This window comes from Stigmatopora nigra, unplaced genomic scaffold (genome assembly GCF_051989575.1).
Source record: "Stigmatopora nigra isolate UIUO_SnigA unplaced genomic scaffold, RoL_Snig_1.1 HiC_scaffold_24, whole genome shotgun sequence".
Lineage (NCBI taxonomy): Eukaryota > Metazoa > Chordata > Actinopteri > Syngnathiformes > Syngnathidae > Stigmatopora > Stigmatopora nigra.
In genome coordinates this window covers 2,388,786-2,409,894 of record NW_027551603.1, presented here as the reverse complement: position 1 = coordinate 2,409,894, position 21,109 = coordinate 2,388,786, and the positions used below count along the sequence as shown (strand labels likewise).

General features: G+C 48.3%; 1 non-coding gene and 62 pseudogenes across 1 annotated transcript; all 63 read left to right on the top strand.

The window, feature by feature from the left end:
* The first annotated feature begins 7,167 nt into the window (after positions 1–7,167).
* Positions 7,168–7,286, top strand: LOC144183894 (5S ribosomal RNA; annotated as a pseudogene).
* A 56-nt stretch (positions 7,287–7,342) lies between these two features.
* Positions 7,343–7,461, top strand: LOC144187205 (5S ribosomal RNA; annotated as a pseudogene).
* A 241-nt stretch (positions 7,462–7,702) lies between these two features.
* LOC144188438 (5S ribosomal RNA) lies at positions 7,703–7,821 on the top strand (annotated as a pseudogene).
* Positions 7,822–7,877: 56 nt separating this feature from the next.
* Positions 7,878–7,996, top strand: LOC144187284 (5S ribosomal RNA; annotated as a pseudogene).
* A 56-nt stretch (positions 7,997–8,052) lies between these two features.
* Positions 8,053–8,171, top strand: LOC144189863 (5S ribosomal RNA; annotated as a pseudogene).
* A 56-nt stretch (positions 8,172–8,227) lies between these two features.
* Positions 8,228–8,346, top strand: LOC144189621 (5S ribosomal RNA; annotated as a pseudogene).
* A 56-nt stretch (positions 8,347–8,402) lies between these two features.
* LOC144182675 (5S ribosomal RNA) lies at positions 8,403–8,531 on the top strand (annotated as a pseudogene).
* Positions 8,532–8,587: 56 nt separating this feature from the next.
* LOC144188078 (5S ribosomal RNA) lies at positions 8,588–8,706 on the top strand (annotated as a pseudogene).
* Positions 8,707–8,762: 56 nt separating this feature from the next.
* On the top strand, positions 8,763–8,881 carry LOC144188413 (5S ribosomal RNA; annotated as a pseudogene).
* Positions 8,882–8,937: 56 nt separating this feature from the next.
* LOC144183967 (5S ribosomal RNA) lies at positions 8,938–9,066 on the top strand (annotated as a pseudogene).
* Positions 9,067–9,122: 56 nt separating this feature from the next.
* On the top strand, positions 9,123–9,241 carry LOC144190674 (5S ribosomal RNA; annotated as a pseudogene).
* A 56-nt stretch (positions 9,242–9,297) lies between these two features.
* Positions 9,298–9,416, top strand: LOC144187692 (5S ribosomal RNA; annotated as a pseudogene).
* A 56-nt stretch (positions 9,417–9,472) lies between these two features.
* On the top strand, positions 9,473–9,601 carry LOC144184025 (5S ribosomal RNA; annotated as a pseudogene).
* Positions 9,602–9,842: 241 nt separating this feature from the next.
* LOC144187691 (5S ribosomal RNA) lies at positions 9,843–9,961 on the top strand (annotated as a pseudogene).
* A 56-nt stretch (positions 9,962–10,017) lies between these two features.
* Positions 10,018–10,146, top strand: LOC144185962 (5S ribosomal RNA; annotated as a pseudogene).
* A 56-nt stretch (positions 10,147–10,202) lies between these two features.
* LOC144187690 (5S ribosomal RNA) lies at positions 10,203–10,321 on the top strand (annotated as a pseudogene).
* Positions 10,322–10,377: 56 nt separating this feature from the next.
* LOC144185072 (5S ribosomal RNA) lies at positions 10,378–10,496 on the top strand (annotated as a pseudogene).
* Positions 10,497–10,552: 56 nt separating this feature from the next.
* On the top strand, positions 10,553–10,681 carry LOC144182791 (5S ribosomal RNA; annotated as a pseudogene).
* A 56-nt stretch (positions 10,682–10,737) lies between these two features.
* Positions 10,738–10,856, top strand: LOC144191431 (5S ribosomal RNA; annotated as a pseudogene).
* A 56-nt stretch (positions 10,857–10,912) lies between these two features.
* On the top strand, positions 10,913–11,031 carry LOC144183322 (5S ribosomal RNA; annotated as a pseudogene).
* Positions 11,032–11,087: 56 nt separating this feature from the next.
* LOC144191249 (5S ribosomal RNA) lies at positions 11,088–11,206 on the top strand (annotated as a pseudogene).
* Positions 11,207–11,262: 56 nt separating this feature from the next.
* LOC144188881 (5S ribosomal RNA) lies at positions 11,263–11,381 on the top strand (annotated as a pseudogene).
* Positions 11,382–11,437: 56 nt separating this feature from the next.
* Positions 11,438–11,566, top strand: LOC144181948 (5S ribosomal RNA; annotated as a pseudogene).
* Positions 11,567–11,622: 56 nt separating this feature from the next.
* On the top strand, positions 11,623–11,741 carry LOC144182866 (5S ribosomal RNA; annotated as a pseudogene).
* A 56-nt stretch (positions 11,742–11,797) lies between these two features.
* LOC144191882 (5S ribosomal RNA) lies at positions 11,798–11,916 on the top strand (annotated as a pseudogene).
* A 56-nt stretch (positions 11,917–11,972) lies between these two features.
* On the top strand, positions 11,973–12,091 carry LOC144190569 (5S ribosomal RNA; annotated as a pseudogene).
* A 56-nt stretch (positions 12,092–12,147) lies between these two features.
* On the top strand, positions 12,148–12,266 carry LOC144184408 (5S ribosomal RNA; annotated as a pseudogene).
* Positions 12,267–12,322: 56 nt separating this feature from the next.
* Positions 12,323–12,441, top strand: LOC144188207 (5S ribosomal RNA; annotated as a pseudogene).
* A 56-nt stretch (positions 12,442–12,497) lies between these two features.
* LOC144182251 (5S ribosomal RNA) lies at positions 12,498–12,616 on the top strand (annotated as a pseudogene).
* Positions 12,617–12,672: 56 nt separating this feature from the next.
* Positions 12,673–12,791, top strand: LOC144189645 (5S ribosomal RNA; annotated as a pseudogene).
* Positions 12,792–12,847: 56 nt separating this feature from the next.
* On the top strand, positions 12,848–12,966 carry LOC144188880 (5S ribosomal RNA; annotated as a pseudogene).
* Positions 12,967–13,022: 56 nt separating this feature from the next.
* On the top strand, positions 13,023–13,151 carry LOC144185941 (5S ribosomal RNA; annotated as a pseudogene).
* Positions 13,152–13,207: 56 nt separating this feature from the next.
* On the top strand, positions 13,208–13,336 carry LOC144184324 (5S ribosomal RNA; annotated as a pseudogene).
* Positions 13,337–13,392: 56 nt separating this feature from the next.
* LOC144190045 (5S ribosomal RNA) lies at positions 13,393–13,511 on the top strand (annotated as a pseudogene).
* A 56-nt stretch (positions 13,512–13,567) lies between these two features.
* LOC144188227 (5S ribosomal RNA) lies at positions 13,568–13,686 on the top strand (annotated as a pseudogene).
* Positions 13,687–13,742: 56 nt separating this feature from the next.
* On the top strand, positions 13,743–13,871 carry LOC144186244 (5S ribosomal RNA; annotated as a pseudogene).
* Positions 13,872–13,927: 56 nt separating this feature from the next.
* LOC144185061 (5S ribosomal RNA) lies at positions 13,928–14,046 on the top strand (annotated as a pseudogene).
* Positions 14,047–14,102: 56 nt separating this feature from the next.
* LOC144188158 (5S ribosomal RNA) lies at positions 14,103–14,221 on the top strand (annotated as a pseudogene).
* A 56-nt stretch (positions 14,222–14,277) lies between these two features.
* Positions 14,278–14,406, top strand: LOC144187003 (5S ribosomal RNA; annotated as a pseudogene).
* A 56-nt stretch (positions 14,407–14,462) lies between these two features.
* LOC144191420 (5S ribosomal RNA) lies at positions 14,463–14,581 on the top strand (annotated as a pseudogene).
* Positions 14,582–14,637: 56 nt separating this feature from the next.
* Positions 14,638–14,756, top strand: LOC144188236 (5S ribosomal RNA; annotated as a pseudogene).
* A 56-nt stretch (positions 14,757–14,812) lies between these two features.
* On the top strand, positions 14,813–14,941 carry LOC144184927 (5S ribosomal RNA; annotated as a pseudogene).
* Positions 14,942–14,997: 56 nt separating this feature from the next.
* LOC144183715 (5S ribosomal RNA) lies at positions 14,998–15,114 on the top strand (annotated as a pseudogene).
* A 56-nt stretch (positions 15,115–15,170) lies between these two features.
* Positions 15,171–15,289, top strand: LOC144191270 (5S ribosomal RNA; annotated as a pseudogene).
* Positions 15,290–15,345: 56 nt separating this feature from the next.
* On the top strand, positions 15,346–15,464 carry LOC144187420 (5S ribosomal RNA; annotated as a pseudogene).
* Positions 15,465–15,520: 56 nt separating this feature from the next.
* On the top strand, positions 15,521–15,639 carry LOC144188338 (5S ribosomal RNA; annotated as a pseudogene).
* A 56-nt stretch (positions 15,640–15,695) lies between these two features.
* On the top strand, positions 15,696–15,814 carry LOC144188879 (5S ribosomal RNA; annotated as a pseudogene).
* Positions 15,815–15,870: 56 nt separating this feature from the next.
* Positions 15,871–15,989, top strand: LOC144184763 (5S ribosomal RNA; annotated as a pseudogene).
* Positions 15,990–16,045: 56 nt separating this feature from the next.
* LOC144187419 (5S ribosomal RNA) lies at positions 16,046–16,164 on the top strand (annotated as a pseudogene).
* A 56-nt stretch (positions 16,165–16,220) lies between these two features.
* On the top strand, positions 16,221–16,339 carry LOC144188337 (5S ribosomal RNA; annotated as a pseudogene).
* A 56-nt stretch (positions 16,340–16,395) lies between these two features.
* On the top strand, positions 16,396–16,514 carry LOC144189640 (5S ribosomal RNA; annotated as a pseudogene).
* A 55-nt stretch (positions 16,515–16,569) lies between these two features.
* LOC144188652 (5S ribosomal RNA) lies at positions 16,570–16,688 on the top strand (annotated as a pseudogene).
* A 56-nt stretch (positions 16,689–16,744) lies between these two features.
* LOC144181709 (5S ribosomal RNA) lies at positions 16,745–16,863 on the top strand (annotated as a pseudogene).
* Positions 16,864–16,919: 56 nt separating this feature from the next.
* On the top strand, positions 16,920–17,038 carry LOC144183433 (5S ribosomal RNA; annotated as a pseudogene).
* Positions 17,039–17,094: 56 nt separating this feature from the next.
* Positions 17,095–17,213, top strand: LOC144191292 (5S ribosomal RNA; annotated as a pseudogene).
* A 56-nt stretch (positions 17,214–17,269) lies between these two features.
* Positions 17,270–17,388, top strand: LOC144183283 (5S ribosomal RNA; annotated as a pseudogene).
* Positions 17,389–17,444: 56 nt separating this feature from the next.
* Positions 17,445–17,563, top strand: LOC144186490 (5S ribosomal RNA; annotated as a pseudogene).
* Positions 17,564–17,619: 56 nt separating this feature from the next.
* On the top strand, positions 17,620–17,738 carry LOC144187514 (5S ribosomal RNA). Its single transcript, XR_013324869.1, has one exon. It is a non-coding gene; the product is annotated as a 5S ribosomal RNA (ribosomal RNA).
* Positions 17,739–17,794: 56 nt separating this feature from the next.
* LOC144183497 (5S ribosomal RNA) lies at positions 17,795–17,913 on the top strand (annotated as a pseudogene).
* A 56-nt stretch (positions 17,914–17,969) lies between these two features.
* On the top strand, positions 17,970–18,088 carry LOC144185219 (5S ribosomal RNA; annotated as a pseudogene).
* A 56-nt stretch (positions 18,089–18,144) lies between these two features.
* LOC144189303 (5S ribosomal RNA) lies at positions 18,145–18,263 on the top strand (annotated as a pseudogene).
* Positions 18,264–18,319: 56 nt separating this feature from the next.
* LOC144189000 (5S ribosomal RNA) lies at positions 18,320–18,438 on the top strand (annotated as a pseudogene).
* Positions 18,439–18,494: 56 nt separating this feature from the next.
* LOC144190372 (5S ribosomal RNA) lies at positions 18,495–18,613 on the top strand (annotated as a pseudogene).
* Positions 18,614–21,109: the final 2,496 nt, after the last annotated feature.

Genomic DNA, 21,109 nt, shown 5'->3' with positions numbered 1-21,109 from the left:
CTAATCTACATGTTGTTAGGTCTAGTCCCTGTTTTTGTTATGAGTAAAATACTTTGATTGTTATTGTAGTCCCAGATGTTGTTTTTACTCATACGTGATGGAATGATCAACAACTCTGTAACTTGTGACCATAAGAATGGGACGAAAACGTCTATTCGGGAAGACGTTCGGAAGTTGTAAGGTGACACTTGCTGTAACGCTCCCCTCCGGAGGCTTTTATCTGTTGTATCCATTTCTATTTAATTAAATGTCAATAATTGAATAAGATGTCTTCCTGCAGTTATTGATAATTATGGACGAAGGTAATTATTAATGAACCTGACATTTTGGTCCTTCTGAGCCATGGAGGTCAATATACCGGAGCGAGAACCCAGGCGCTGCTGTTCGACATCTGGTAAGTGACCGTGCGCACGGCGTCTTCAAAACCCTTGGTGGGCCGGAGTTTTTCGACGGGGGCGCCTGGATTCTCGGCGGTTGAAGACTTTTCCTGCTGGAGGGAGACATCTGATGGATCTCGGGTAAGTCCACATTAATGTCTGCATGTTGTGAAGGTGTTTCCAAATGCGTTAAAGGGACATTGTATGTGAGGTCCATTGTTGGGCTGGTTTCGCGTCCTGGGTGACGGCGATAAAACCCTGTGTTTATACTAGTCAATGGCAGGTACGGTGGGGCACTTTGCTGGAAAGTGTCCTGTGTCTCAGGGGTAGGCACGAATATATTGTACTAGAGATACAATATTGGGGCCGGGGAGTGTCCTGTGTCTAAAGGGTAGGCACGAATATACGTTGTATGGTGTTTGTGTGGTTTCTGCAGTAAAATTAGGAAAGGCCTAGGAGATACAGTCGATACAGTCGAATAGATAATAATAATATTAATAATAATAATAAATAATAGAGTTAACTGTGTGAGGCACACGAACTCACTACAAAAAATAAAAGTAAAATATGGGAAACACGTGTTGTAAGGCGGGTTTGGATGACGATCCAAAAAATACGTCTAACTTGTAAGGATTGGAAAAAATTGGAAAGACAAAGCGCTTTAAAAATATTACACAGCTATATTTATGGATAAATAAATATGGGTTTGCTGGCCAGCTTAAAATGCATAGAATGCAGGATAATATATGCACTAATGCATAGAGGTAATATACATATATAAATAATATGTGAGTGGATGAAAGTGTAACAGCTTGTTCCACGGACACTAATGGCAAAATAAGGCCGGGGAGAAGTTAAAAATACTATTTTGGGAAAATAGTGGGGGCTCCCTCGGATAACGGGGATATATTTAAGACCGTGGCTGCGGGAAAGTACTGTTTGGTAAGGAAAAAATAGCGGGGCCTCCTCGGCTGACGGGGAAAATATTTACCGAGATAGGTGACGGGCGCGGAGGAAGTTTAACAAAAATAAAGGGAGCTAGAAAATTAATGGGGACACTGGTATTTGATTTGGTTAATCCGGGTATGACGTTTTGTGATTACAATAAATTGGGTTTTTTTTGTGATGCTTGGGCTTGTATAACAACAATTAGAATGGTTATTTCCAAGTGCGGGTGGTGCTTTGTTAATATAACCTATATGTACTGTCAATTTACAGCAATGTGATGGCTTATTGCAGCTTGGTTTTTGATCCCGTCCGCTAACGGGAAGATGGTGTTTAAAAAGACAAAAGAATATATACAAAATGATCATTTAAATTTTAGCAGGGAATGTCACCTGTGTTTTTATTATGCTCTAGACTTGCCAAAAAATGTGTCAACTGCGGGGGAAGCGTTTCTGGTGCAGCGGCTGCTGATTAGATGGGAGTGAAACATGTGGGCCGCGGGGCAGACGATTTAACTGTGTTGGGCTTTCGGGAGCGTTCGGACCGTGTAAACAACTAAAATTTTGTGATCCCTTCCGTGAAGACATTATAATAATAATAATTGGCCTTGGGGGTGCTGAAGCAAACTTGAGGGCAGAAAATGGGTTTTTGCCATATTGTTGTGCTTGCAGCATACATATTCTGGATATATGGGGTCTTGGAAAAATATTGTGATGTAGTTGAATATCGGAAGAGGGGTTAATTTGACGTTTTAATGGTTGTCTTCTCTAAAAAGCGTTGTATTTGGGCACAGGGAAAAAGCTGGTTTGTAAACATAAGATAACAATGCTGTTTTCGCAGCAAGAGTGGAGGTCATAGTTAACGGCTAATTGCGTTTTCTGTTTGGACTTTTCAGAATAAGAACAATACATGGTCTGCAAGAAATGCAAGGTTATGCGGATGCTTTCGCATTGATATTTTGGGTTTTAAAATGAAATGTATTAAGAGGATAGAAAATCTGTTTAGTAAAAGGTTGATTTGGTAAAAAGCTTTGGATTTGGGAAATAGACCAAAATAGTCATTTTTGAGCAATTGTGGATTTCAAAGGGCTCTTAGTTAAAGGAAACTAGCTTTTGGAGGATAAAATAATATGAATACTATTTCAGAATTTTTTGATTATTCAAAATACTTTAATCCAGGAGGTTGGATGTTTAAAAGAAAAAAAGGCCAGGATGACAAAATTTACAAAATTATGGTATATTGGTGACGATAAGGTTTTTAAAACATTAAAGTTTGTAATTAGGAATTGTCTAACAAAAGGTTGATTTCTCTAATTTAATTGTTGTAGATTTTTGTTTTGGTAACAGGCTATGGGAAATGACTCTTGTCTTAAGTAAACATCATATGAGGTGATTTACAAAGTATAGTAGGTATTGAATTATTTGGCTGTTAACGACATCAGATGGGAAATTTACAATGCAATAGTGGCATGATAAAATTCATGGCATTCATCCAAATAATTAGGTGAATTGTAAATAAAATAATTGGTTTAGGATGAGCATATTTTCCCTAAGAATGGAGTAACATGGAATGTTTTTCAAAGTGCACTTGAAAGAACATTGTCTGTTGTCCTGGCGGGAGGAAATATGCTTTGTCACAGGTCATATTGGTGACTTTAAGGATATTACGGATTGGATAAGCATTGGTCAATTGATACAACCAAATAACGTTGCTTTTTACTGCTTTAAGGGCATGCAAATTGGTGAGAACTTTAGCAACGATGGGGTTAATACGCCTGAATGTTACAGTGATAACGAGTGGCAATAACAAGCTTAGATAAGGGAGGGAAAGGAGAAATTCTCCAAATTCCAGAATCTGGCTTAGAAACAGGTTATGTTAGTCGTTTTGGGTTTTTGACAGGATGTGGTAGTACATTAATTCTGGGAAATTTTGGGAAATTGGGGACCCCATATCTAAAACAAGTAGGCGTCATGTTGTATAAATTAGGCGTGGATGAATTTGTTTTACAAATGGGGGAGATTATCTTATCACCTGAAACAAGTAGAAACAAAATTGGATGGCCGCATTAAAAGGTGATTGGCATGCTATTAGAGGAAATTGGGATTTTCCAAAAACCTGACAGGGGGCCATTAGGTCATGGCGGCTGTGAAAATAAAAACCTTAGATGTGAAACTATTGCCACCTCAATTCGGGGAACAAACAGCTAAACTGATAGCATTAAAGAGGATATAACTTTGTGTGAAACTTGAAGGAAATTTTTTACAAACGGTTAAAATGCTAGAGTGGGGGTGTGTATATTAAAGGATCTACTAATGAATGCGGGGTGGATCCAGACTTTCCGGAATGTGGGGTATTCATGGCGTCCTCGAGAATTTGTGGATTTTCTCCGGGTACTCCAGTTTACTCCCACAAAATGAAATTATGGATGCTAGACTGGTTGAACACACTAAATTCTTTTTTTTATGAGTGTGAGCGTGAATGATAGTTTGTCTTTTTGTGTTTTTTGATTGGCAGACCACCGAGACATAATCTATCAATAAAAGATCAATAAAGAAAATAATTTGGGCTTGAGTCAAGGGAAGACCTATGTCTCGACAAGGGGGAGGTGGCCTTGCTACAACGGCACTACAAGGCTTAGGGTTTAAATCTATATGCATGCCCACATATCCATTTCAAAAAAATACATATAGATTTTATTTTATTTTATTAGATCATATGGATATCATTCCACGATATGGAATTCCAGAAACTATTTATAGTGATAATGGCTCCCATTTTGTTAATATAATAGTTGTCTACCATCCACAATTGGCGGACCTTATATGAAGTCCTGTTTGGTAGACCTTACAAATTGTTATTATTCACCACACAATGACAATTGGATGATGAGGCGAATCTATCAGAGAAAAAAAAACGCACACACCAAATTTAGACTATCAGAGGGAGATTTTGCTTCTTAACAGGAAACGGACGAAGCGACGGTGATTCTTGAAGACTGGATGCTGATAAGCAGCATAAAAGAAGAAACATCGGAGCAACGCAAAGTGGGAGGGTCCTTGTTACTGAAAGGGGACACGGATGCACCTTTCCCACAGTAAGAAGGTTGTCTAAATTGAAACGTTTCAAGAGGAAAACTCCCTAAACAAAGACAAAAAGTCATGTTGAAAACAATTATTGCTTTTGGGGCAATGAGATTAATGATGATTGTGATTCTATTCCTTTCCACAGTAGGGTTGTTTTCTCCAGTTGGAGAAAAAGGCGGAGGCGTTTCAATTGAGGATACACCTTCTTACGGGAGGGTAAACCGAGAAACATACACATTTACATTTAATTAACATTACCTACTAAATCAAATTTCCAAAATGAAAATATATATTTGGACTCGGCGACGTCCCGGTTGCCATACAAAGGGGCAATCTATGGTGGGAAATATGTGTGGTACATTAACAGCAAAAAATTGAAGATTGGGAAAAGCCTTGTTGCAGAAATTGGTCAAGATTGGAAAGATTGGACTGACATATTAACCTGTGAAAATGTATTTCTGAAACAGGGATTTCCCAAACGGGGGATAATTGGGCGCTGTTAATGGAGTGTAAAGAGGACAAGCACTAGGTGGAGCTACTTTGGTAAAAGGGTGGTCTCAATTGAAACATTGAGGGGACGGGTAAAATAAACTTTCTGACTTAATAAAATACGGGAAACACCAATATTAATTGAAAAGATTATTGCTCAGCAAGCAATACCATAAAACTATAGGGAACTCTTTTATATTGGGTTTGACGTCTCCATATAGTTTCAATTGAGACTAAACCATCTTACAAAAGATTAGGATAACCTACCAGACAAGGGAAAAAACGATGGGGTCTAACAACTCCCTCAATCACCATTCTTTTGGGGAAAAGTGTTTTTACAAATGAAAAAACGTGTCCTACTTGGCAAGAAAAAAAAAAAAAAAATATTGAAACAGTGTTTATCCTGTTACGCAGTAAATAGGAAGTCAATTTTTCCACTGTTTAATCATTTTACCTGCTTAAACCTTACAGGGCATGGTCTGAAGCTGGGGGCGATAAATGACGTGGTGTACCGGCGTTCTAAAACAAACTACACCCCTGATACCACGTTCTGGCCTATGGTGGCGGGGTGGTAGATAAATTATACGACTCCTGCCGAAACGCGGCAGGACTAGGTACTTTGGTCTCACTGCTCTTACCGATGTCTGTTTTTCCATCCACAGTGGAGGAGATACAATTGGCGGCTCATAATTCGGCTGAAGGGTCGACCCTCCCGACATCGTCGAGAGGCATGGAGGGAAGGAGATCCAACATACATTGATGCGATTGGCATCCCCTGGGGCGTACCAGATGAGTATAAGCTGGCTAATCAGATCGCAGCAGGTTGGGAGTCTATCTTCCTTCTAATCACCCCAAACAAAAATGTGGATAGAATAAATTACTTACATTACAATGTTCAAAACTTGGAAATTATACTGAACAGGGATTTGTGGCCATGAAGGAACAACTGGCAGCTACCAGTCTGATGGCGTTCCAGAATCGCATAGCGGTGGATATGATCCTTGAAACAGGGGGCGTGTGTGCAATGTTTGGAAAACAATGTTGCACCTTCATACCGAACAACGCGTCACCCAGTGGATCTCTCACCAGGGCCATTACTGGCCTGCAAACACTGAACCGCAATATGCAAGAGCACTCTGGAGTAGATACGTCCGCATTGTCAGATTGGTGGGATAAGACCTTTGGAAAATCTAAAGATTTGGCTACATCCTTCGTGGTTACTATAGGCACAATTACCGCTATCCTAACATTGTGTGGGTGATGTAGAATCCCGTTTGCGCTCCTTGCTAAGCCGACTTATAACTACTGCAATTGCCCCTACAAATTCTAAAGTACATGAGTTGTATCTTATGGGACGGTTTGGGGAAAGCAGTGAGGTCCAGGAGTACGGTAAATCCGAGGACCAATTGGACGAATATAATTATGTTTTTTCTCTTTCAGACCAGCCATGGGAGTAAGGAGTAGGCGGGAAAAATCACAGTCACCCGACATTACCATTTAGTGATTACTAAGAAATGACTAATAACATACATATTATAAAAACGGGGGAATGTTGGGTTTGTTCTGTTTTACTATTATAATAGTTATATTAATTCATTTCTTTATTAAATCATTCTCTTTCTTTTCTCTGTATGAATTCATTACTTTGTTAAATCATTCTCTTTCTGTTTTTCAAAAGTGTTGAGGTCACACCAAGTCATCTTTAACCTGGACAGCCTGTTCCAGGATGGTTATACAAACAATCCACCCAATCTGGGTCCTTGAGATTTGGTGGGCCCTTGGTGACGAGGACAGGGCTATTCGGACAATAACAAGAATATTGTTATCGTTATGTAACCGTACACTTCGGGTTTTTCTGTATGTAACGATTATATGATTATGATTATATTATATGATTCTTAGGTCAAGGAGGTTGTATAATTACTCTAATCTACATGTTGTTAGGTCTAGTCCCTGTTTTTGTTATTAGTAAAATACTTTGATTGTTATTGTAGTCCCAGATGTTGTTTTTACTCATACGTGATGGAATGATCAACAACTCTGTAACTTGTGACCATAAGAATGGGACGAAAACGTCTATTCGGGAAGACGTTCGGAAGTTGTAAGGTGACACTTGCTGTAACGCTCCCCTCCGGAGGCTTTTATCTGTTGTATCCATTTCTATTTAATTAAATGTCAATAATTGAATAAGATGTCTTCCTGCAGTTATTGATAATTACGGACGAAGGTAATTATTAATGAACCTGACAGTGTCCATCTGCTAGTGCAGTACCGCTCACGGCCATACCACCCTGAAAAGGCCCGATCTCGTGCGATCTCGGAAGCCAAGCATGGTTCGGCCTGGTTAGCACCTGATTGGGAGACCGCTTGGGAATACCAGGTGCTGTGAGAACCATGCCCCGCATCTTTTTCGACATTTCATGGGTGTCCATCTGCATGAACAGTACTGCTCACAGCCATACCACCCTGAAAAGGAGTGATCTCGCCCGATCTCGGAAGCCAAGCATGGTTCGGCCTGTTTAGTACCTGTTTGGGAGACCGCTTGGGAATACCAGGTGCTGTGAGAACCATGCCCCGCATCTTTTTCGACATTTCATGGGTGTCCATCTGCAAGAGCAGTACCACTCACGGCCATACCACCCTGAAAAGGCCCGATCTCGTCCGATCTCGTCCGATCTTGGAAGCCAAGCATGATTCGGCCTGGTTAGTATCTGATTGGGAGACCGCTTAGGAATACCAGGTTCTGTGAGAACCATGCCCCGCATCTTTTTCGACATTTCATGGGTGTCCATCTGCAAGAGCAGTATTGCTCACGGCCATACCACCCTGAAAAGGCCCGATCTCGTCCGATCTCGGAAGCCAAGCATAGTTCGGCCTGGTTAGTACCTGATTGGGAGACCGCTTGGGAATACCAGGTGCTGTGAGCATCATACCCCGCATCTTTTTCGACATTTCATGGGTGTCCATCTGCAATAGCGGTACCGCTCGCGGCCATACCACCCTGAAAAGGCCCGATCTCGTCCGATCTCGGAAGCCAAGCATGGTTCGGCCTGGTTAGTACCTGATTGGGAGACCGCTTGGGAATACCAGGTGCTGTGAGCATCATACCCCGCATCTTTTTCGACATTTCATGGGTGTCCATCTGCATGAGCAGTACCGCTCACGGCCATACCACCCTGAAAAGGTCCGATCTCGTCCGATCTCGGAAGCCAAGCATGGTTCGGCCTGTTTAGTACCTGATTGGGAGACCGCTTGGGAATACCAGGTGCTGTGAGCATCATACCCCGCATCTTTTTCGACATTTCATGGGTGTCCATCTGCTAGTGCAGTACCGCTCACGGCCATACCACCCTGAAAAGGCCCGATCTCGTCCGATTTCGGCAGCCAAGCATGGTCCGGCCTGGTTAGTACCTGATTGGGTGACCGCTTGGGAATACCAGGTGCTGTGAGCATCATACCCCGCATCTTTTTCGACATTTAATGGGTGTCCATCTGCAAGAGCAGTACCGCTCACGGCCATACCACCCTGATAAGGCCCGATCTCGCCCGATCTCGTCCGATCTCGGCAGCCAAGCATGGTTCGGCCTGGTTAGTACCTGATTGGGAGACCGCTTGGGAATACCAGGTGCTGTGAGCATCATACCCCGCATCTTTTTCGACATTTCATGGGTGTCCATCTGCATGAAGAGTACCGCTCACGGCCATACCACCCTGATAAGGCCCGATCTCGTCCGATCTCGGCAGCCAAGCATGGTTCGGCCTGGTTAGTACCTGATTGGGAGACCGCTTGGGAATACCAGGTGCTGTGAGCATCATACCCCGCATCTTTTTCGACATTTCATGGGTGTCCATCTGCAAGAGCAGTACCGCTCACGGCCATACCACCCTGAAAAGGCCCGATCTCGTCCGATCTCGGAAGCCAAGCAAGATTCGGCCTGGTTAGTACCTGATTGGGAGACCGCTTGGGAATACCAGGTGCTGTGAGCATCATACCCCGCATCTTTTTCGACATTTCATGGGTGTCCATCTGCAAGAGAAGTACCGCTCACGGCCATACCACCCTGAAAAGGCCCGATCTCGTCCGATCTCGGAAGCCAAGCATGGTTCGGCCTGGTTCGGCCTGGTTAGTACCTGATTGGGAGACCGCTTGGGAATACCAGGTGCTGTGAGCATCATACCCCGCATCTTTTTCGACATTTCATGGGTGTCCATCTGCATGAAGAGTACCGCTCACGGCCATACCACCCTGATAAGGCCCGATCTCGTCCGATCTCGGCAGCCAAGCATGGTTCGGCCTGGTTAGTACCTGATTAGGAGACCGCTTGGGAATACCAGGTGCTGTGAGCATCATACCCCGCATCTTTTTCGACATTTCATGGGTGTCCATCTGTAAAAGCAGTACCGCTCACGGCCATACCACCCTGAAAAGGCCCGATCTCGTCCGATCTCGGAAGCCAAGCATGGTTCGGCCTGTTTAGTACCTGATTGGGAGACCGCTTGGGAATACCAGGTGCTGTGAGCATCATACCCCGCATCTTTTTCGACATTTCATGGGTGTCCATCTGCAAGAGCAGTACCGCTCACGGCCATATCACCCTGAAAAGGCCCGATCTCGCCCGATCTCGTCCGATCTCGGCAGCCAAGCATGGTACGGCCTGGTTAGTACCTGATTGGGAGACCGCTTGGGAATACCAGGTGCTGTGAGCATCATACCCCGCATCTTTTTCGACATTTCATGGGTGTCCATCTGCAAGAGCAGTACCACTCACGGCCATACCACCCTGAAAAGGCCCGATCTCGTCCGGTCTCGTCCGATCTCGGAAGCCAAGCATGGTTCGGCCTCGTTAGTATCTGATTGGGAGACCGCTTGGGAGTACCAGGTGCTGTGAGCATCATACCCCGCATCTTTTTCGACATTTCATGGGTGTCCATCTGCAAGAGAAGTACCGCTCACGGCCATACCACCCTGAAAAGGCCCGATCTCGTCCGATCTCGGAAGCCAAGCATGGTTCGGCCTGTTTAGTACCTGATTGGGAGACCGCTTGGGAATACCAGGTGCTGTGAGCATCATACCCTGCATCTTTTTCGACATTTCATGGGTGTCCATCTGCAAGAGCAGTACCGCTCACGGCCATATCACCCTGAAAAGGCCCGATCTCGCCCGATCTCGTCCGATCTCGGCAGCCAAGCATGGTACGGCCTGGTTAGTACCTGATTGGGAGACCGCTTGGGAATACCAGGTGCTGTCAGCATCATACCCCGCATCTTTTTCGACATTTCATGGGTGTCCATCTGCAAGAGCAGTACTGCTCACGGCCATACCACCCTGAAAAGGCCCGATCTCGTCCGATCTCGGAAGCCAAGCATGGTTCGGCCTGTTTAGTACCTGATTGGGAGACCGCTTGGGAATACCAGGTGCTGTGAGCATCATACCCCGCATCTTTTTCGACATTTCATGGGTGTCCATCTGCAAGAGCAGTACCGCTCAAGGCCATACCACCCTGAAAAGGCCCGATCTCGTCCAAACTCGGAAGCCAAGCATGGTTCGGCCTGGTTAGTACCTGATTGGGAGACCGCTTGGGAATACCAGGTCCTGTGAGCATCATACCCCGCATCTTTTTCGACATTTCATGGGTGTCCATCTGCAAGAGCAGTACCGCTCACGGCCATACCACCCTGAAAAGGCCCGATCTCGTCCGATCTCGTCCGATCTCGGAAGCCAAGCATGGTTCGGCCTGTTTAGTACCTGAATGGGAGACCGCTTGGGAATACCAGGTGCTGTGAGCGTCATACCCCGCATCTTTTTCGACATTTCATGGGTGTCCATCTGCATGCGCAGTACCGCTCACGGCCATACCACCCTGAAAAGGCCCGATCTCGTCCGATCTCGGAAGCCAAGCATGGTTCGGCCTGGTTAGTACCTGATTGGGAGACCGCTTGGGAATACCAGGTGCTGTGAGCATCATACCCCGCATCTTTTTCGACATTTCATGGGTGTCCATCTGCAAGAGCAGTACCGCTCACGGCCATACCACCCTGATAAGGCCTGATCTCGTCCGATCTCGGCAGCCAAGCATGATTCGGCCAGGTTAGTACCTGAATGGGAGACCGCTTGGGAATACCAGGTGCAGTGAGCATCATACCCCGCATCTTTTTCGACATTTCATGGGTGTCCATCTGCAAGAGCAGTACCGCTCACGGCCATACCACCCTGAAAAGGCCCGATCTCGTCCGATCTCGGAAGCCAAGCATCGTTCGGCCTGGTTAGTATCTGATTGGGAGACCGCTTGGGAATACCAGGTGCTGTGAGCATCATACCCCGCATCTTTTTCGACATTTCATGGGTGTCCATCTGCAAGAGCAGTACCGCTCACGGCCATACCACCCTGAAAAGGCCCGATCTCGTCCGATCTCGGCAGCCAAGCATGGTTCGGCCTGTTTAGTACCTGATTGGGAGACCGCTTGGGAATACCAGGTGCTGTGAGCATCATACCCCGCATCTTTTTCGACATTTCATGGGTGTCCATCTGCAAAAGCAGTACAGCTCACGGCCATACCACCCTGAAAAGGCCCGATCTCGCCCGATCTCGTCCGATCTCGGCAGCCAAGCATGGTTCGGCCTGGTTAGTACCTGATTGGGAGACCGCTTGGGAATACCAGGTGCTGTGAGCATCATACCCCGCATCTTTTTCGACATTTCATGGGTGTCCATCTGCAGGAGCAGTACTGCTCACGGCCATACCACCCTGAAAAGGCCCGATCTTGTCTAATCTCGGAAGCCAAGCATGGTTCGGCCTGGTTAGTACCTGATTGGGAGACCGTTTGGGAATACCAGGTGCTGTGAGCATCATACCCCGCATCTTTTTCGACATTTCATGGGTGTCCATCTGCAAGAGCAGTACCGCTCACGGCCATACCACCCTGAAAAGGCCCGATCTTGTCCGATCTTGGCAGCCAAGCATGGTTTGGCCTGGTTAGTACCTGATTGGGAGACCGCTTGGGAATACCAGGTGCTGTGAGCGTCATGCCCCGCATCTTTTTCGACATTTCATGGGTGTCCATCTGCAGGAGCAGTACCGCTCACGGCCATACCACCCTGAAAAGGCCCGATCTCGTCCGATCTCGAAAGCCAAGCATAGTTCGGCCTGGTTAGTACCTGATTGGGAGACCGCTTGGGAATACCAGGTGCTGTGAGCATCATACCCCGCATCTTTTTCGACATTTCATGGGTGTCCATCTGCAAGAGCAGTACCGCTCACGGCCATACCACCCTGAAAAGGCCCGATATCCTCCGATCTCGGAAGCCAAGCATGGTTCGGCCTGTTTAGTACCTGATTGGGAGACCGCTTGGGAATACCAGGTGCTGTGAGTATCATACCCCGCATCTTTTTCGACATTTCATGGGTGTCCATCTGCAAAAGCAGTACCGCTCACGGCCATACCACCCCGAAAAGGCCCGATCTCGTCCGATCTCGGAAGCCAAGCATGGTTCGGCCTGGTTAGTACCTGATTGGGAGACCGCTTGGGAATACCAGGTGCTGTGAGCATCATACCCCGCATCTTTTTCGACATTTCATGGGTGTCCATCTGCAAGTGCAGTACCGCTCACGGCCATACCACCCTGAAAAGGCCCGATCTCGTTCGATCTCGGAAGCCAAGCATGGTACGGCCTGGTTAGTACCTGATTGGGAGACCGCTTGGGAATACCAGGTGCCGTGAGCATCATACCCCGCATCTTTTTCGACATTTCATGGGTGTCCATCTGCAAGAACAGTACCGCTCACGGCCATACCACCCTGAAAAGGCCCGATCTCGTCCGATCTCAGAAGCCAAGCATGGTCCGGCCTGGTTAGTACCTGATTGGGAGACCGCTTGGGAATACCAGGTGCTGTGAGCATCATACCCCGCATCTTTTTCGACATTTCATGGGTGTCCATCTGCTAGTGCAGTACCGCTCACGGCCATACCACCCTGAAAAGGCCCGATCTCGTCCGATCTCGGCAGCCAAGCATGGTTCGGCCTGTTTAGTACCTGATTGGGAGACCGCTTGGGAATACCAGGTGCTGTGAGCATCATACCCCGCATCTTTTTCGACATTTCATGGGTGTCCATCTGCTAGTGCAGTACCGCTCACGGCCATACCACCCTGAAAAGGCCCGATCTCGTCCGATCTCGGCCGATCTCGGCAGCCAAGCATCGTTCGGCCTGGTTAGTACCTGATTGGGAGACCGCTTGGGAATACCAGGTGCTGTGAGCATCATACCCTGCAACTTTTTCGACATTTCATGGGTGTCCATCTGCAAGAGCAGTACCGCTCACAGCCATACCACCCTGATAAGGCCCGATCTCGCCCGATCTCGTCCGATCTCGGCAGCCAAGCATGGTTCGGCCTGGTTAGTACCTGATTGGGAAACCGCTTGGGAATACCAGGTGCTGTGAGCATCATACCCCGCATCTTTTTCGACATTTCATGGGTGTCCATCTGCAAGGAGAGTACCGCTCATGGCCATACCACCCTGAAAAGGCCCGATCTCGTCCGATCTCAGAAGCCAAGCATGGTTCGGCCTGGTTAGTACCTGATTGGGAGACCGCTTGGGAATACCAGGTGCTGTGAGCATCATACCCCGCATCTTTTTCGACATTTCATGGGTGTCCATCTGCAAGAGCAGTACCGCTCACGGCCATACCACCCTGAAAAGGCCCGATCTCGTCCGATCTCGGAAGCCAAGCATGGTTCGGTCTGGTTAGTACCTGATTGGGAGACCGCTTGGGAATACCAGGTGCTGTGAGCATCATACCCCGCATCTTTTTCGACATTTCATGGGTGTCCATCTGCAAGAGCAGTACCGCTCACGGCCATACCACCCTGATAAGGCCCGATCTCGCCCGATCTCGTCCGATCTCGGAAGCCGAGCATGGTTCGGCCTGTTTAGTACCTGATTGGGGGACCGCTTGGGAATACCAGGTGCTGTGAGCATCATACCCCGCATCTTTTTCGACATTTCATGGGTGTCCATCTGCAAGAGCAGTACCGCTCATGGCCATACCACCCTGAAAAGGCCAAATCTCATCCGATCTCGGAAGCCAAGCATGTTTCGGCCTGGTTAGTACCTGATTGGGAGACCGCTTGGGAATACCAGGTGCTGTGAGCATCTTGCCCCGCATCTTTTTCGACATTTCATGGGTGTCCATCTGCTAGTGCAGTACCGCTCACGGCCATACCACCCTGAAAAGGCCCGATCTCGTCTGATCTCGGAAGCCAAGCATGGTTCGGCCTGTTTAGTACCTGATTGGGAGACCGCTTGGGAATACCAGGTGCTGTGAGCATCATACCCTGCATCTTTTTCGACATTTCATGGGTGTCCATCTGCAAGAGCAGTACCGCTCACTGCCATACCACCCTGAAAAGGCCCGATCTCGTCCGATCTCGTCCGATCTCGGCAGCCAAGCATGGTTCGGCCTGGTCAGTACCTGATTAGGAGACCGCTTGGGAATACCAGGTGCTGTGAGCATCATACCCCGCATCTTTTTCGACATTTCATGGGTGTCCATCTGCTGGCGCAGTACCGCTCACGGCCATACCACCCTGAAAAGGCCCGATCTCGTCCGATCTCGGAAGCCAAGCATGGTTCGGCCTGGTTAGTACCTGATTGGGAGACCGCTTGGGAATACCAGGTGCTGTGAGCATCATACCCCGCATCTTTTTCGACATTTCATGGGTGTCCATCTGCAGGAGCAGTACCGCTCACGGCCATACCACCCTGAAAAGGCCCGATCTCCTCCGATCTCGGAAGCCAAGCATGGTCCGGCCTGGTTAGTACCTGATTGGGAGACCGCTTGGGAATACCAGGTGCTGTGAGCATCATACCCCGCATCTTTTTCGACATTTCATGGGTGTCCATCTGCAAGAGCAGTACCGCTCACGGCCATACCACCCTGATAAGGCCCGATCTCGCCCGCTCTCGTCCGATCTCGGCAGCCAAGCATGGTTCGGCCTGGTTAGTACCTGATTGGGAGACCGCTTGGGAATACCAGGTGCTGTGAGCATCATACCCCGCATCTTTTTCGACATTTCATGGGTGTCCATCTGCTAGTGCAGTACCGCTCACGGCCATACCACCCTGAAAAGGCCCGATTGTCCGATCTCGGAAGCCAAGCATGGTTCGGCCTGGTTAGTACCTGATTGGGAGACCGCTTGGGAATACCAGGTGCTGTGAGCATCATACCCCGCATCTTTTTCGACATTTCATGGGTGTCCATCTGCAAGAGCAGTACCGCTCACGGCCATACCACCCTGAAAAGGCCCGATCTCGTCCGATCGCGGCAGCCAAGCATGGTTCGGCCTGTTTAGTACCTGAATGGGAGACCGCTTGGGAATACCAGGTGCTGTGAGCATCATACGCCGCATCTTTTTCGACATTTCATGGGTGTCCATCTGCAAGAGCAGTACCGCTCACGGCCATACCACCCTGAAAAGGCCCGATCTCGCCCGATCTCGGAATCCAAGCATGGTTCGGCCTGGTTAGTACCTGATTGGGAGACCGCTTGGGAATACCAGGTGCTGTGAGCATCATACCCTGCATCTTTTTCGACATTTCATGGGTGTCCATCTGCATGAGCAGTACCGCACACGGCCATACCACCCTGAAAAGGCCCGATCTCGTCCGATCTCGGAAGCCAAGCATGGTTTGGCCTGGTTAGTACCTGGTTGGGAGACTGCTTGGGAATACCAGGTGCTGTGAGCATCATACCCCGCGTCTTTTTCGACATTTCATGGGTGTCCATCTGCTAGTGCAGTACCGCTCACGGCCATACCACCCTGAAAAGGCCCGATCTCGTCCGATCTCGGCAGCCAAGCATGGTTCGGCCTGTTTAGTACCTGATTGGGAGACCGCTTGGGAATACCAGGTGCTGTGAGCATCATACCCCGCATCTTTTTCGACATTTCATGGGTGTCCATCTGCAAGAGCAGTACCGCTCACGGCCATACCACCCTGAAAAGGCCCGATCTCGTCCTAACGCGGCAGCCAAGCATGGTTCGGCCTGTTTAGTACCTGAATGGGAGACCGCTTGGGAATACCAGGTGCTGTGAGCATCATACGCCGCATCTTTTTCGACATTTCATGGGTGTCCATCTGCAAGAGCAGTACCGCTCACGGCCATACCACCCTGAAAAGGCCCGATCTCGCCCGATCTCGGAATCCAAGCATGGTTCGGCCTGGTTAGTACCTGATTGGGAGACCGCTTGGGAATACCAGGTGCTGTGAGCATCATACCCTGCATCTTTTTCGACATTTCATGGGTGTCCATCTGCATGAGCAGTACCGCACACGGCCATACCACCCTGAAAAGGCCCGATCTCGTCCGATCTCGGAAGCCAAGCATGGTTTGGCCTGGTTAGTACCTGGTTGGGAGACTGCTTGGGAATACCAGGTGCTGTGAGCATCATACCCCGCGTCTTTTTCGACATTTCATGGGTGTCCATCTGCTAGTGCAGTACCGCTCACGGCCATACCACCCTGAAAAGGCCCGATCTCGTCCGATCTCGGCAGCCAAGCATGGTTCGGCCTGTTTAGTACCTGATTGGGAGACCGCTTGGGAATACCAGGTGCTGTGAGTTCATACCCCGCATCTTTTTCGACATTTCATGGGTGTCCATCTGCTAGTGCAGTACCGCTCACGGCCATACCACCCTGAAAAGGCCCAATCTCGTCCGAACTCGGAAGCCAAGCATGGTTCGGCCTGGTTAGTACCTGATTGGGAGACCGCTTGGGAATACCAGGTGCTGTGAGCATCATACCCCGCATCTTTTTCGACATTTCATGGGTGTCCATCTGCAAGAACAGTACCGCTCACGGCCATACCACCCTGAAAAGGCTCGATCTCGCCCGATCTCGGAAGCCAAGCATGGTTCGGCCTGGTTAGTACCTGATTGGGAGATCGCTTGGGAATACCAGGTGCTGTGAGCATCATACCCCGCATCTTTTTCGACATTTCATGGGTGTCCATCTGCTAGTGCAGTACCGCTCACGGCCATACCACCCTGAAAAGGCCCGATCTCGTCCGATCTTGGAAGCCAAGCATGGTTCGGCCTGGTTAGTACCTGATTGGGAGTCCGCTTGGGAATACCAGGTGCTGTGTACATCATACCCCGCATCTTTTTCGACATTTCATGGGTGTCCATCTGCTAGTGCAGTACCGCTCACGGCCATACCACCCTGAAAAGGCCCGATCTCGTCCGATCTCGGAAGCCAAGCATGGTTAGACTTGTTTAGTACCAGATTGGGAGACCGCTTGGGAATATCAGGTGCTGTGAGAACCATGCCCCGCATCTTTTTCGACATTTCATGGGTGTCCATCTGCAACAGCAGCACCGCTCACGGCCATACCACCCTGAAAAGGCCCGATCTCGTCCGATCTCGGAAGCCAAGCATGGTTCGGCCTGGTTAGTACCTGGTTGGAAGACCGCTTGGGAATACCAGGTGCTGTGAGCATCGTACCCCGCATCTTTTTCGACATTTCATGGGTGTCCATCTGCTAGTGCAGTACCGCGCACGGCCATACCACCCTGAAAAGGCCCGATCTCGTCCGTTCTTGGAAGCCAAGCATGGTTCGGCCTGGTTAGTACCTGATTGGTAGACCGCTTGGAAATACCAGGTGCTGTGAGCATCATACCCCGCATCTTTTTCGACATTTCATGGGTGTCCATCTGCTAGTGCAGTACCGCTCACGGCCATACCACCCTGAAAAGGCCCGATCTCGTCCGATCTCGGAAGCCAAGCATGGTTGGGCCTGGTTAGTAGCTGGTTGGGAGACCGCTTGGAAATACCAGGTGCTGTGAGCATCATACCCTGCATCTTTTTCGACATTTCATGGGTGTCCATCTGCAAAAGCAGTACCGCTCACGGCCATACCACCCTGAAAAGGCCCGATCTCGCCCGATCTCGGAAGCCAAGCATGGTTAGACTTGTTTAGTACCAGATTGGGAGACCGCTTGGGAATACCAGGTGCTGTGAGAACCATGCCCCGCATCTTTTTCGACATTTCATGGGTGTCCATCTGCTAGTGCAGTACCGTTCACGGCCATACCACCCTGAAAAGGCCCGATCTCGTCCGATCTCGGAAGCCAAGCATGGTTCGGCCTGGTTAGTACCTGATTGGGAGACCGCTTGGGAATACCAGGTGCTGTGAGCATCATACCCCGCATCTTTTTCGACATTTCATGGGTGTCCATCTGCAAGAGCAGTACCGCTCACGGCCATACCACCCTGAAAAGGCCCGATCTCCTCCGATCTCGGAAGCCAAGCATGGTTCGGCCTGTTTAGTACCTGATTGGGAGACCGCTTGGGAATACCAGGTGCTGTGAGCAGCATACCCCGCATCTTTTTCGACATTTCATGGGTGTCCATCTGCAAAAGCAGTACCGCTCACGGCCATACCACCCTGAAAAGGCCCGATCTCGTCCGATCTCGGAAGCCAAGCATGGTTCGGCCTGGTTAGTACCTGATTGGGAGACCGCTTGGGAATACCAGGTGCAGTGAGCATCATACCCCGCATCTTTTTCGACATTTCATGGGTGTCCATCTGCAGGAGCAGTACCGCTCACGGCCATACCACCCTGAAAAGGCCCGATCTCGTTCGATCTCCGAAGCCAAGCATGGTACGGCCTGGTTAGTACCTGATTGGGAGACCGCTTGGGAATACCAGGTGCTGTGAGCATCATACCCCGCATCTTTTTCGACATTTCATGGGTGATCTATCTGAAATCCAGATCAAATTCTGGATTTCAGATAGATCAGTTGTCATCATGCACCTTTTACCAAGACTGGACCTATAGTAGGACTTAGATGGAGAGCTATCTTAAAAAGAACATGTCCTCATTACTTGGGGGAGAAACAAAGGATCCAAAATCACTCAGAGCTGTCAGGAGTGGTTGGATTGCCTTTCCTGGCATGACGTCACGATAACTATCAGCTGTCACTAATTACGTGATTAGATTATTTTTGGTATTTAAGCATTATGATTTTCTGTGGACGCGGTTGGATCGACTGGTTAAGTTCTGGTTTCGTTTCCTGTTAATCCTCGTAGTAATTGCTGTTTCCATTGACGCCACGCCGCATGTTCAGTTCGTTTGTAATGAGTGGTCAAGCCAAGTTGTTTAAGTTATGTTACCCCGTTTATTAAATCAACCAACAAGAGCTACAGATCTGCCTCACCTTTCCAATTACTTCGGCGACTCTGCATCTGGGTTCAACTTACCCTACGATCGCGTCGCACTACGCGGCGAAATCGTAACAGCACGATCCAACCATTATGGACCCAGCGGAGCGCCACCCACGCTCGCGCCGACGCACTCGGCGACGCAAACCATCCACCTCGAAGACACCGGACTGCTTGGAATGTATAAGAAACCCCTCAGAATCGTTTAGGAATTTTGTAATGGACACACCGTGGTGCGGGGCTCTCAGGCACATCATTTCTAGAGATGAGCCACAGCTGGTAGAAGAGTTAGAGCCGCAGCGTACTCATACGCCCCACCACTGCTATGCACGTCGCCCTGGGAAGCCTTTACCGTTTCATCATGATGCCCAGGTGCGTACAACCACCAGAGAGCGCCCAAGTTATCTTATGCCTATGCCCAGAGGAATTGATTCACCATGGAGGGAGCCTGAAGATTCTGGTGAGGAGGACACCCGTTGAGGAAGTTCCCCACGGCCAGCAGCGTGGCCAGGATCTTCTTGAAGGTCCGGTTGCCGGCCAGCTGCTCCATGCCCAACTTCAGGTCAAACAGGGGCTCGGCGATCTCCTGCTCGAGTGCCTCATAGTTGAGTTTGAAAGACCACAGCTGCAGGCGGGGGGTCAAGGCGCTGACGGAAGCCAGGCCCGAGAGGAATTCCTCGGCCGTCCCCAGGGGAACGTCGGGATTGGCCGAGCGAGCCTCGCGGATCTTCTGCTTCTCCTCCTGTGGGCGTCATGCTCAGGATCTTCTCCACACCCTCCTTGTTGATGGCAAAGTCGTCAAAGTTGAGGATGGCGCTCTTGATGACGTGAACGGCGGGCAGGACCGTCATCCCGATGTTGATGGCGGTGCTCCGCTTGGAGTCCAGAACCAGGATCTCGGACTTTTTGCTCTCTGGCGCTTTCTTGGCCCATGGCGTCTCTTTGGCCCTGGACTCAAAGAGGTGCTCCAGCTTCCCCATGTCCACTTGGACCTTGTCCAGTGACGCCAAAAATAATCTAATCACGTAATTAGTGACAGCTGATAGTTATCGTGACGTCATGCCAGGAAAGGCAATCCAACCTCTCCTGACAAGAGCATCAAATAAAGACAATTTGTCGGTCTTTCGGGAACAGATTTTCTTGAAAAATAACCCTTTCGCTATGATTTCTAGAATTTTACTGACATAATGCAAGTGCATTCGCAGCTAGCCCTCAGAGATAAAATGAGTTGGATTTCCATCTCCAACAATACCAGCCGATATGTTATTTGAGGTTCTTGATCTGAATGAATTAAATGACCTCCGGTATGCAGTACAACTGTAGAGCAATTACTTTAAATTATGTTCATTCTTTTGTCCCCCGCCTGGTGCCCGTAGATAGCTGGGATAGGCCTTAGCACCCCCCGTGACCCTTGTGAGGATAAGCGGTTGAGAGAATGAATGAATGAAAGAATACTAAACAATGTCTTTCACATGACGATCATTTATACTAAACAATTACTATTAGTTTAAGCATGTGAAACTATGATAAAATATGATTTGGATTTTACAGCATGTTTTCGTAACCTGTTTTATGTTTATTTATATAAACAATAGACACCTTGTAAAGCATTGCTGTTGCTTCACATGTATTTCTTAGGGGCCTAACATTCAACCACATCTAAGCAGCAGTACTTGTAGACTTGCATTCTGTGAAGCGCAAAGTGTCCTTCTGTTCTAAAGAGACAGAACAGCAAGAAAAGGACTCTGTGCAACCTTCTTTACTCTGTAACAGCGGGATGATGCTTTTTGTGTAGAAAGGATGGAGTACAAAGTGTAAGCGAATGAGTGGAAAGTACTGCAGACAATGTATGACTGTTTTTTTCTATTTTTTTTCCGTGCAGTTGAGGAGTGTAGTTTGCAAGATCCAGCATGCCAGTACTATTGAATGCTGGGTATTTTGCTGAGCCTTCTTTAAAAATTACTTCTCTTATCATGTAAAAGTAGTGATATCTGA